This window comes from Callorhinus ursinus, unplaced genomic scaffold, assembly GCF_003265705.2.
Source record: "Callorhinus ursinus isolate GAN/ISIS: 27379988/994484 unplaced genomic scaffold, GSC_fseal_2.0 scaffold32, whole genome shotgun sequence".
In the NCBI taxonomy this organism is placed as follows: domain Eukaryota; kingdom Metazoa; phylum Chordata; class Mammalia; order Carnivora; family Otariidae; genus Callorhinus; species Callorhinus ursinus.
Window position 1 is genome coordinate 11017125 of NW_027397094.1, and position 13964 is coordinate 11031088.

General features: G+C 38.6%; 1 protein-coding gene across 1 annotated transcript in view; it reads right to left on the bottom strand.

Annotated features, from left to right (window-relative positions):
• Positions 1 to 13964, bottom strand: part of RYR2 (ryanodine receptor 2) — a 728853-nt gene that overhangs the window by 385207 nt on the left and 329682 nt on the right. The gene's annotated exons all lie outside the window — the stretch shown is intronic.

Below are 13964 nucleotides of genomic sequence, written 5' to 3' on the forward strand. Positions count from 1 at the left end.
TTAAACGCATTCTCTCATCATTTTCTCCCTCCACTCCCATTCATTCCTTTTGCCTCTCCCCTGTCCAGCTCTCCCTCCCTCCCTCTCTCCCAGTAAATTAATTCACTTTGCTTATTTAACTTATGTCCATAAAAGTACTCAGCTATGAGTTTACATATGGTTTAATATCTTATTATTTCAATACACACATATAATTATTTGTGGTTCTAAATTTTGTGCTAGATATATAAAACATTGTAAAGAAACATAAGAACATAACTAAGTTTAGTGCTTTATTATAACAATCTGCAAAAGGATAAAAGTATAAGGATCACCAAAAATATAAACCTCAACAAAAAAGTCACACACACAAGAAGAGAAATAACTTTAAATGAGCATCACACATGCACAAATTCCAAAGCTCTCATTATGATAATTTGTTAATACCGTAGAAGTAACGCTAAGTAATTTATATACATTACCCAAATTGAACTCTGTGACAACCCGTTGAGATGGTTTTAAGGAAACCAATGCTTACACATACTACCTGTTTCCTCCCTGAGACTCACTGTCTCTGTCTCTACTGGATCTCTTTCATCATTCAAAGACGCATAACCCCATTCTATCTCAAGCATAACACACTTGACCATATTCTCCTCTCCTGCTCAACCCCTTAATCTGCCTCATGATCACCCTCTCACTTCTCTGTGCATTCCAATCCTCCTTTCAGACCCACTTCTCCAATGAAACGGATTTGCTAAGGCCATCAAATGACATTCATGTTCCAAATCCAATGGACTGTTGTTGGTTTGGTTTTGTTTTTTTACACTGTGGAAACACCTACTGTCTTGACAGTTTTTCTAACACCATTCCCTCTCACCTGCTTTTCCTCTCACATACTTAGATACTCCTTCTCATTGTTCCTATTGTGGAATTTTCCAATATACACAAAAGTATAGAGATTATTATAATAAATCTCCATATACCCAGCACACAGTGTCAACAATGATGAAGACAGGGCCAATCTTGTTTTACCTATAACCTCTAGTTAGCCCTCCACATACAACTCCAAAAAAAAAAAAAATACATACACACGCATAAAATTCACTTTTACGAAATATCGTATTTTTATGTTCAAATTTTCCATCTTCTCAGAAATGTTTTGTTTTTCTGTTGCTCTTTCAAACCAAGATCCAAACAAGATGCACAAATTGGCTAAGTATCTTAAATTTCTCTTAAGAACACTTCTCCCTTTTTTCCTTGTTGGCATTTTTTCTTGATAAAAATCTCTATCATTTGTCTTAAGAGTTTCTACATTCTGGATTTTGCCGATGACATCCTCACAGTATTTTTTAACATGTACCTCTAAAACGGTAGTTAGATTTCTAGATCTAGTGTTCTATACTCCCTGCTACATCACATCTGAACGTAATAATGACTACTTCTCTCTTTTTATATTAAAATTGAATGGTAGGTTCAGAATCACTTTGATCCATCCATTATAAGAGTTTTACACGTACTGATGAGCAATGCCATAGTGGTGGTTTTCAATCATGGCTGCAGATGTAATTATGTAGATAGCTTTTTAAAACGTGATGCTATGCTCTAACCAACGACCAATTAAACTGCATCTGGAGTCAGGATTTTTAAAAGCTCTCCAAATGGTGGTCATAAGAAAGTCATGTTTGGAAATCATGGTGCAGATCAATTTCTAAACAGCAGCACTACTGGTATTTGGGGGGCAGATAATTCTTCTGAGGCGGACTGTCCAGTGCCCCAATCCCTGGCCCCAACCAACCAAATGTCAGCAGTAGCTGTCTCCTCCACCACCACCTCCCGGTTTTGATAACCAAAACTGTTCCTAGATGTTACCAAATGTCTTCTTGGGGACAAAACCAACCCCACTGTTGAGCAGCTGGTATAGATCAGTGGCTCTCAATCTTTAGTGAGTATGAGAATTATCTTGCAGGCTTTTAAAAATACTTATTGCTGGGTCCCCAAGTTCCCAATTCAGTAGATCTAGAGTAAGGCACAAGAATTTGCATTCCTAAGAAGTTCCCAGGTGACCTTGGTGCAACTGGTCCATATTCTGAGAACTACTGGGCTAGAATCATTATTTTATTAGGGCAGTGATTCTTAGCCTTGGTTGTATATTAGAATCACCTGGAAAGCTTTAAAAACTCCAATGCACAGACAATTCTCAGACATATTAAATTAGAATCTCTGGGTATATACTTAAAAATAAATGACAAAATATAGATGTATATGTGTGTGTATACATATATAGATACATAGAGAGATTTTTAAATCAATCGGACCTTTCATAAAGATCTTGTATATGGCCATAAAGAAAATTTTATCAGATTTTTTGAAACTAAAGCTATTTACTCTTATTTTCTAATTATAACCAATAGCACTTGGAAATAAATACTAAAAAGATTTTTATAACTTAACAACTTGGGAAACACAAAGTCTTGTAAATAATTCATGAGTCAAAGAGGAAATATAAATCACACCCTATCTAGAATGTAATGAGGACAAGAACACTTCATAACAAATCTAGGATTCACCGGTAAACTTTGAAAAATTTAGGCTAGAAATCCCTTAATTATTAAAGAAGTAATGAAAACAAAACTCAAGAGTTGTCTGAAGAGATTAAACGAGACCAAAATAAACCAACAGAAAATAAAAAGAAGGGATTCTATGACATATTAAGGTAAGTAAAGTACAAGACTGTAAATGATATACATTTTGTGTACAATATATAAAAGTTATGTAGGAGCTAAGCTTGAATTAAATGGACTCTAAGATACAAATAGCATGAATAATGTTTATGTAATATTCGTATACCTTATGTATATATTATATACATACTTTTTATTACTTTTTCTTTATTAGTTGAATTTAACAATTATCTTTCATTTTTTATATACCTAGAAATCTAAATGATATTTTAACTTAGAGGGAAACTAACATTTAAAACACCAATATAATGTCAAAAGGAAAGCTGGATCCTCCTTCCTACCTGAAATATTTTTAGCTTTATTTGGTTGGCTTCCTGAGTATTTGCCTCCTGAAGGGACTTCCTGCCTTTAATTATTTCTTTTTATTTTCTTAAGTGTTTCACTGGCAGTGCAGGAAATCTGATGACTTAACAATTCTTTGTTGCCGACTGGGGAAATCTTTCCTATTACAGTCTCCCCCTATAAATACATGGCATGTTATTGGTTGTCTAATCAAGTATTCATAGGTGATTTCAGACTGAAAATTGACCTCCCAATATCAAGATCCTAAATACAGTAAGCATCAGTCCATCATAAATGACACTAAGGACATTTAAACTTATTTAGAAATCGGTCCACCTGGACAGATACACCTGTTCTCTGAGGGGATCATCCCTTTTCCTTCCAAGGTGTCTCAAGTATCCAATCAGAATCCAGGAAAACAACTGTTTTAAAGACCCACAAATTTACCAAATGGCATTAGAGACCCTATTTAAACCCATACAACTAAATGATCATCATCATAGCAAGTGCTCGTGCCAACAGGAAGACTAAGAAAGATTCTCGAAGAAATTGAGCACACCCAGAGCAGTAGCACCTTTGGAGGTCAGCATCCCAGGAGATTTCAGGGCAAACAGTGGCAATGACGTCAAAATTTAAGGGAAGGTCAACTGGGTATGAAACACAAGGTACTATGCCGCTCTCTGTTCACAGACTGTTTTGGCCATGAACCACAACAACGTTACCGCTAATAAGAAAAAGCTGTGTGAAGTTAACTGGCCATTGATACCATTTGTAGCAGAATTTTTTGTTTCCAAAGAATTTTCCACCTCATAAATCAGAAAAACTCAAAGTCACTGTAATTTCACTATTTTTTTTTAAATTTTATTTATTTGGCAGAGAGAGACACAACGAGAGAGGGAACACAGCAGGGGGAGAGGGAGAAGGAGAAGCAGGCTTCCCGCGGAGCAGGGAGCCTGATGCGGGGCTCAATCCCAGGACCCCGGGATCATGACCTGAGCCGAAGGCAGACGCTTAATGACTGAGCCACCCAGGCGCCCCTACAATTTTTTTTTTTTTAAATACACGCACCTAATAACCATCAGTGTGTGCCTTATTAAACAATACTTTGAAAACTTCCAGGCTTCAGGCTATAAGTTATGCCTACATAACACATTATCTCCTCATATAATATGCTTCATTAAGGAGCTCCTATTTCAGGCTGATCACATTAAATGGCCTGAAGAGGCCCTTCCAGGTTATTCTTTTAATAAATACAAATTCTCCCTATTATGTCATCAACTCCACTTCTCAGAGGTATTATAATGTTGTCCACTGAAATAAAAGTGGTGAGCTACTTTTGCATTTTCAGTTTATAAAATACAACTTAAGTCTAATCTCAATTGTTGAACCACTTATTTTTCAGTAAAAAGCAGGCATTTTGACAGCCAGGATAGGTCATCTTCAGAATCTGAGGCCCAGAAAAAACGAGCATTAGCATAGTAATAAGAGTACCGTCCTTAGGAGTTTTTCAGAGTATGACAGTTTGGTGTCTATTGGTATATATTTATAAGAATTTTATAAGATACACAATTCCAATTAGTGGACTTTCACAAAGAACCGTAAGACATGATTAATAAAAGATTCAACACAGTCAAGAGAACCCTTCACCCTGGAGGAAACTACTTTTTTTCACTTTGTGAGTGCTGCCACAGAGCACCTTCATTAGACAGCATCACAATTCTTAGCTCACATCTAGACCAGGCACCGAGAAGGGGACAAATCCCTCCCATACTTGATTGGGGCTAGCTTTCTCAACAGGTCACTCCTTCATATGAACTTGTGCAAAGTCACTGAATTTCTCCATGCCTCATTGTTTTCACACACAAAATGAAGCTAATAGTCACTGGGTTACCGTGAGGAAGAAATGGAAGATATAACCCACAGAGACCTGTTGGAAGAGTCCTTACACAGCAAATGGGGCTCGGAGGGTGTGGAGGAAGAGGAGGAGGAGCATGGGGCCACATTCAATCTTCCCAAATACAGGGTTAAAGACTCAATACTGTTGGGGCGCCTGGGTGGCTCAGTCGTTAAGCATCTGCCTTCAGCTCAGGGCACAATCCCAGGGTCCTGGGATCGAGCCCCGCATCGGGCTCCCTGCTCCGCGGGAAGCCCGCTTCTCCCTCTCCCACTCCCCCTGCTTGTGTTCCCTCTCTCGCTGTGTCTCTCTCTGCCAAATAAATAAATAAAACCTTTAAAAAAAAAAAAAAAAGACTCAATACTGTTTGTTGAATTGAACTGACCAGAGTATCATATACTTGTTTATACACAAAGGTAGAGTAAGTCCTAAATTATAAAATCGCTCAGTACACCATAAGAAGGAGGTAAGGCCATAAATCAGATGAACTCCTTGCTAGATTCTTCCACCGTACAATCGTGTGGTTCTAGCATTCCTCTTCAGCCATGATCTACATACTCCTTTTGCTTCCAATAGTTCTATGTATCAAATAAAGTGATTCTTCATTTTGTAGCTTTGGGGTCTCGAAATTCACATTCAAATCAATATGACTGTTTTTGGCATCTATTGCAGGACACTAGAGAAAACTCAAGTTCTGAAAAGAACAGACACATTACATAGGTTGAAAGGATACGTTTTTTTTTTCCTAGCCACCTTCTCCCTCTTGCAAAGAGCTACTTCTGAAGGCACCCTAACTTGGGCTCTCAGCACAGGACTGCCCCATGTCTCCAGGACTGTTGGGGCTGACAGCCCAGCCAAGACTTTCACTGCCACTATGCAAAGGAGTTGACCTGGCAAACTCTTCTGTAAATACTTTAGGTTGAATGGGCCATATGTGTTTTTTTTAATACTCCTCAACTCTGAAAGCATATTAATGGACAATATGTAAGGAAATGTTCATATCTATGTTTCAATAAAACTTTATTTAGAAAAACAGGCAGTGGGCTGGATTTAACCCACACACCACAGTTTGCAAACCCCGGTCTAAAAGATCCTGCCCACATTACTGGTAATTTTAATCTCAGAACCAGCTAGATGAGAGCTGCGGCCTGGAGTTTTTCATAACCGTATGAGTCAGGGTTCTTCAGAGAAAAAGAACCAATAGGATATAGACAACTCTTTCTTTAAAAAGATTTTTTTTTTTATTTGAAAGAGAGAGAGAGAGCACGCACACAAGTGGGGGGCGGTGGAGGGAAAGGGAGAAGCAGACTCCCTGCTGAGCAGGGAGCCCAACATGGCGCTCCATCCCAGGACCCTGGGATCATGACCTGAGCCGAAGGCAGACACCTAACTGACTGAGCCACCCAGGTGCCCCGAGCATTTTCAATATCTACTTGTTTCTTTGCTTTTGTTATCCTCACTCCTCAAGTGGTATCACTCAGGAATTGTTAGTTTTCTATTACTGTGTAACAACTTACCACTGACTTATCAGTTGCAAACAGTACCCATTTATCATCCTGTAGCCTGTATGTTAGAAGTCTGGATGTGGCATACTGGGTTTCCTGCTCAGGGTCTCACAGGCTAAAATCAAAATGTTGGTTGGGGCTGCCTTCTTGCCTGGAGCTCAGGGTATTCTCTTAAGCTCACTGGTGGTTGGTAGAAGTCAGTTGCTTGCAGCCGTATGGGCCCTGTTTTCTTGCCAGCTATCAGATGGGGACCTCTTTCAACAACTAAAGGTTGCCCTCAGATCCTGGCCCCATGCACCCCTCCACAGACCCTCTCACCACATGGCAACTTACTTCTTCAAGCCTGGCAGAAGAATCTTTTTCACACTTTGAATCTCTGACTTCAGCAGGCTCAGTCCCTTCCATTAATGGCTCACCTAGTTAGGTCAGGCCCACCAAGGAAAATCTCCCCTTTAACTCAAGGTCAGCAGACTGGGAAACTTAATTACATTTGCAACATCTTGGAAAGATGCTTTGTTATATAATGTTACCTAATCGTGGGAGTAAAATCCACCATACTCATAGTCCCATCACACAGAAAAAGAAGGGAATTATATAGAGCTTATAGAGTAGGAGGCAGGAATCTTGGGGGCCACCTCAATTCAATCTTCTACTCTATTTTCCTACTCCATCTAAACTTTCTTCCTTTCTTTTGAATTAAGTATTTTTTCATTATATTTCTGTTTCCCTCTTAATATTTTACATCCTTCTACTGTATTTTCACTGATTACTATAAAGATTACAATATGTGCACTTGGTTATTAAAATATGACTTAATTACTAATTTTGCCACTTCTCAGAAAACACAAGAACTGTCATTTAGTCCAACTTATTCTCCTCCTGACTCGTGCTATAATATATATATAATAAATTTTATATATATATAATATATATAATAAATTTTGTTCTCTATAGTTTTTTCTATAGTTTTTAAAACCAAGCTTTACAACTGCCATCATCATCATTTTACTTAACAGTCTTTACAAGTTTTCCTCATATTTGCCTTCCTTCTGCTCTTTTCTCCCCTTTCTGTATCTCCAAAATTATATCTGAGATAATTTTCTTCTACTTGAAAAACACCCTTCAATACTTCCTTTGCTGTAGGTCTGCTGGTAATAAACTCCCTCAGCTTTGCTTTAAAAAATTGTCATTTTAGGGGGCGCCTGGGTGGCTCAGTCAGTTAAACATCTGCCTTCGGCTCAGGTCATGATCCCAGGGTCCTGGGATTGAGCCCCATGCTGGGCTCCCTGCTCAACAAGGAGTCTGCTTCTCCCTCTACCCCTCCCATCCCTGCTCATAATCTCTCTCTCTCAAATAAATAAAATCTTTAAAAAATTGTCATATCAGTAGGGGGATAAAATGGTCGTCAGGCTGGCAGTTATTTTCTTAAGCACTTTGAAGATTATATCTCATGTCTTTGATTGTTTCTTAGACAAAGGGAGATGTAAATCTTACTGTCGTCACTTTTAAGGTACTATACCGTCTTTGCTATGTTTTTAAGTGTTTCATTTTATGTTTACTTTTCAGCAGTTTTACTCTCATGATCTTAAGTATTCAGTCTTACTTAGGATTCACAGTCCTTAACTGTGCCTTAACATATAGTCAGTTGTGCAGAATCCTTAAGCAGTTGTATTAAATATTGCCTGTGTCCTAATGTATTTGCAAGCTTTCTTGTCGTTGCTCTCTCTCCTTCTCTCCTTCCCCTGCTGCTCACCTCCCTTCTTCATCTTTTTATTTGGGGGCTCTAATTACATATATGATAGAACATTCATCGTTCCCCACATATTTTCTTACTTTCTCTTCTATATTTCCCAATCCCTCTTTTTTTAAAAAAAATTTATTTATTTGGGAGAGAGAATGAGAGAGAGAGAGCATGAGAGGGGAGAGGGTCAGGGGGGAGAAGCCGACTCCCTGCTGAGCAGGGAGCCCGATGCGGGACTTGATCCTGGGACTCCAGGATCATGACCTGAGCCGAAGGCAGTCACCCAACGAACTGAGCCGCCCAGGCACCCCTATATTTCCCACCCAATCTCTTAACCATCAGTATTTCAGTCTGAATTCTTCTGACCTAATCTCCAGTTCACTAATTCTCTTTTCAGCTACTTCTAAGCTGATGGCTAAATTTATTGCGTTTCTAGTATCAGTTATTTTAATCTTCAGTTTCAGTTTAGGAATGCCTACATGATCCCTTTTTATAGCTTTCAATTTTCTACTAAATTTCATCTTCTAACTCTTAGGTCATAATAATCATAAGTATTTTAAATTCTATTTGTGATAATTCTATTATCTGTGAACCCATGACCCGTGTGCCTTCTTCTATCTCCTTGGTCAACTCCTATCTTTTTTTTTTTTTTTTTTTAAGATTTTATTCACTTGACAGAGACAGCGAAAGAGGGAACACAAGCAGGGGGAGAGGGAGGAGGAGAAGCAGGCTTCCCGCAGAGCAGGGAGCCTGATGCGGGGCTCGATCCCAGGACCCCGGGATCATGACCTGAGCCGAAGGCAGACGCCCAACGACTGAGCCACCCAGGTGCCCCTGGTCAACTCCTATCTTATATGCCTGTGTTGTATGACAAACAAATTGGCTGACCTATGTCCCTGGTTCTTGGGACGGAGACTCTAAACCCTTGCAAGTTCCCATGTGAAAGAAGTGGCTTTGTTATTCAGGAGCGCCCCGAATCACAGCTCACTTTAGGCTAATGAGTTCACTCACGGCAGCCCCAGATAGCTTCAACATGGCAGTTTGCCATGCTGGAAAGACCAATGATAACTAGAAGGTTGGAAGTTTGATCCAGCCTGACCTCTGGGGAGTGAAAGGTGCTGGAGACTGAGTTCAGCCATGCAGTTAAATATTTAATCAATCATTCCTACACAATAAAACCACAATAAAAACACTGTGGAACCAAAGCCCAACTGAGTTCCCTGAATGGTGGACACAGCAATTTAAGATATCCTGGTCCCCAGGGAGAAGGCAGAGAAGCTCTGCATTCAGGGCCCTCCCAGAATTCACCTTATGTATCTCTTCATCTGGGTGGTTTGATTTGTATGCTTTATAATAAAACTGGAATCATAATTATAGCACTGTCCTGAGTTCCTGAATCTAAAGAGATTGGGGCACCCCCAAATTTGTAGCCAGTTGGTTAGAAGCACAGATGGACTGAGGATCCCACCCCCAAATTGTATCTAGAGTCTGAGATAAGGGCAGTTTTGTAGAGAACTAAGACCTTAACTTGTACTGTCTGGTAACTTTGGGTAGTTCATGTCAGAATTTCACTGTCATATACCAACTGGGGTTGAAACAGAAGAGCTCATTTAATTTTAATGATCAGACATTGTATATATAAAATTATAGAGATCATTTGAGTTCTAGGTCTTATTTTCTCCCAAAAGATACACTTTTTCGCTTCTGTCAGGTACCGTAGTGTAAGGTCACCAGCACTCTCACATCATCCTAATCTAAACAGCAGCTAGTATTCTTTAAGTCACAGTCCGAATACTTGTGAGGTCTGGTCTATTTCTGGTTCAGCATTGCTTCAAGGGGATAGCTCTTGAAGTTATACCTATAGTTTGGAAAGTGCCTCTCCTCTGGGGGGGGGGGTCCTGTATCAGCTTTGATCTGCTTCCACTCTGATTCTTCCAACAGCCCTGCTCCTCAGCCACTGCAACCCCCTAGAGAGAAGAGGCTGCTCCAAATGCTAAACTCAATTCTCTGGTCTCCTTGGATTTTGGGACATTGACCCCACACATTTTCACTGCTTTTTCTGCTCTCCATTATATTCAAACAGATTTTAGGGGTTGGTTTACCATTTTTAGTTTTTTCTCAGGGGGACACTGGTTTGAAATAACCTGTCTACTATTATTACCAATGTCACTTTTTAGAATTATCTTTAAGGGATGCGTGGGTGGCTCAGTTGGCCTGTTCCTCTCCCCCCCCCTCTGCTCCTCCCCTCATTCTCTCTCTAAAAATAAAGAAATAAAATCTTTAAAAATAAATAAAATTATCTTTACAATATAATTATTTTCTACTTTGAGTCTACCAGGCTAGTGGGGAATTCAAGCAGTAATTATTCTTGCTAGGGTACTGAAGTAACTTTAAACACTGGATAAGACCAGGTCGCTTGTTAGATCTCCTATGCACACGGTTTTCATCTATATGCTCCTTTCCTGGCTGAGAGCTGCTGCTTTCCATTCACTTGAGAGGCATAGGACATTCTGCTAAAGTAAAAAACCTTTGCAGCCACTCGCCTCCGACTTTTTGCCATCTTCTAAGTTGAAATGAAATGGGGAGTAGAAAGCAATCAGGTAGTAGACAGTTGGTCAACCTAAAAATAGAACCCAGAAAAATGCTCCCTCTCTGCAAATGTTTTAAAAGTTGTTTTAAACTAACACCACAGAAATACAAAAGATTATAAGAACATATGAAAAACTATATGACAACAAATTGGACAACCCAGAAGAAATGGATAAATTCCTAGAAACATACAACCCTCCAAAACTGAATAAGGAAGAAATAGACAATTTGAACAAACCGAATACCAGTAACAAAATTGAATCAGTAATCAAAAAACTCTGAACCAATGAAAGTCTAAGACCAGACTGGCCTCACAGGCAAATTCTACCGAACATTTAAAGGAGAGCTGATACCTATTCTTCTCAAACTATTCCAAAAAAGAAAAGAACAAGGAAAGCTTCCAAATTCATTCTATAAGGCCAGCATTACCCTCCTACCAAAACAAGACAAAGACAGTACAAAGGAAAAAAAAGAAAGAGAACTGCAGGCCAATATCCATGATGAACAGAGATGCAAAAATCCTCAACAGAATACTAGCAAATCAAATCCAATAACATGTTAAAAAAAATTCGTTCACCATGCTCAGGTGGGATTTATTCCAGGGATGCAAGGGTGGTTCAATATTTATGAATCAATCAACATGATCCATCACATTAACAAGTAAAAGGATAAAAACCATATGGTCACCTCAACTGATGCAGAAAAAGCATGTGACAAAGTACAACACCCATTCATGATAAAAACTCTCAACAAGGTAGGTAGAGGGAACATGCCTCAACATAATAAAGACCATATATAAAAAACCCACAGCTAACATCATCCTCAATGGTGAAAAACTAAGACCTTTTTCTCTAACATCAAGAACAAGGGGCGCCTGGGTGGCTCAGTTGGTTAAGCGGCTGCCTTCGGCTCAGGTCGTGATCTCAGGGTCCTGGGATCAAGCCCCGCATCAGGCTCCTGGCTCAGCAGAGAGCCTGCTTCTCCCTCTCCCTCTGCCTGCCCCTCCCCCTGCTTGTGCTCTATCTCTCTCTCTGTCAAATAAATAAAATCTTAAAAAAAAAAAAAAAAGAACAAGACAAGGATGCATACTCTTACCACTTTAATTCAACATAATTCAACTGGAAGCCCTACGTGCAGCAGTCAAGAAAAAGAAATAAAAGGTATCCAAATGGTAAGAAAGAAGTAAAACTTACAATATTTGCAGATGACATGATACTATATATAGAAAGTTCTCAAGATTCCATCAGGAAAACTACTAGAACTGATCAATGAATCCAGTAAAGTCATCCAGACACAAAGTTAATATACAGAAATCTCTTGCATTTCTATACACTAATAATGAAGTAGCAGAATGGGAAATTAAGAAAGCAATCCATTTATAATTATACCCAAAAGAATAAAATACCAAAGAGGTGAAAGATTTATATTCTGAAAACTATAAAACACTGATGAAAGAAAGTGAAGATAACATAAACAAATGGAAAGATATTCCATGCTCATGGACTGGGAGAACCAATATTGTTAAACTATCCATACTACTTAAAGCAATCTACAGATTCAACGCAATCCCTATCAAAATACCAATAGCATTTTTCACAGAACTAGAACAAACAATCCCAAAATTTGTATGGAACCACAAAGACCCCCCAAAGCAAAAAAATCTTGAAAAAAAAACAAATCTGGAGGTATGACGATCCTGGATTTCAAATTATATTACAAAGCTGTAGTAATCAAAATAGTACTGGCACAAAAACAAACACGTAGATCAATGAAACAGAATAGAAACCACAAAAATGAACCCACAATTATATGATCACTTAATCTTTGACAAAGCAGGAAAGAATGCCTAATAGGAAGAAGACAGTCTCTTCAACAAATGGTCTAAAGAAAACTGGACAACAACATGCAAAAGAATGGAACTGAACCACTTCCTTACACCATACACAAAAATAAACTCAAAATGGAGTAAAGACATAAAAGTGAGAACTGCAACCATAAAAATCCTACAAGAAAACAAAGGCAGCAATTTCTTTGACACCAACCATAGAAACATTTTTTCTAAATAGGTCTCCTGAGGCAAAGGAAACCAAAGCAAAATTAAACTATTTGGATTACTTCAAAATTAAAACCATTAGCATGGTGAAAGGAATCATCAACAAATGACAAGGCAGCCTTCTAAGTGGGAAAAGGTATTTGCAAATGATATATCTGATGAGGGGTTAATGTCTAAAATATATAAAGAACTTGTATAACTTAACACCAAAAAAAACAATCTAATTAAAAAAAGAGGCAGAGGACCTGAAGAGACATTTTTCCAAAGATGACCTATGCGTGGGCAACAGACACATAAAAAGATGCCCAACATCACTAATCGTCAGGGAAATGCAAATCAAAACCACAATAAGATATCACCTTACACCTGTCAGAATGGCTACAACCAAAAAAGGTTAAGAAATGACAAGCGTTGGCAAGGATTCAGAGAAAAAGTAACCCCCACGCACTGCTGGTGGGAATGCAAACGGGTGCAGCCACTGTGAAAAACAGTACGAAGGTTCCTCAAACAGTTAAAAATAAAATTATCATGTGATCCAGTAATTCCACTCCTGGGTATTTACCCAAAAAACTCCAAAACATAATTTGAAATGATATATGCACCCCTACGTTTATTGCAGAATTATTTATAACCAAGATATTGAAGCAGCCCAAGTGTCCATTGACACATGGATAAAGATGTGATATATAAACATATATATGTACACAAAGGAATATTACTCAGCCATAAAAGAAGAATAAAATCTTGCCATATGCAACATGGATGGACCTACAGGATATAACACTATGTGAATTAATTCAGAGAATGACAAATACCATATGATTTCACCCATGTGTAGACTTTAAGAAACAAATGAACAAAGGAAAAAGAGACAAATGAACAACAACAACAAAAACCAGACTCTTAAATCCAGAAAACAAATTGGTGGTTGCCAGAAGGGAGGTTGGTGAGGGGATGGGTGAAAAATAGTTTAAGATAACTACAGATTCACAGTGAAGTTGAAAGAAATAGTACAGAATGGTATTTTTGTACATTCTGTTCTTGAACCTTTGTTTAGTTTACCCAATATTTGTAAAATATAGAATAGTCTTTCATCAAGGCCTATCCCCTGATCTTATTAGATTTACCCAGTTTTGCTTGTATTTGTGTGTGTGTGTGTGTGTGTGTGTGTGCGCGC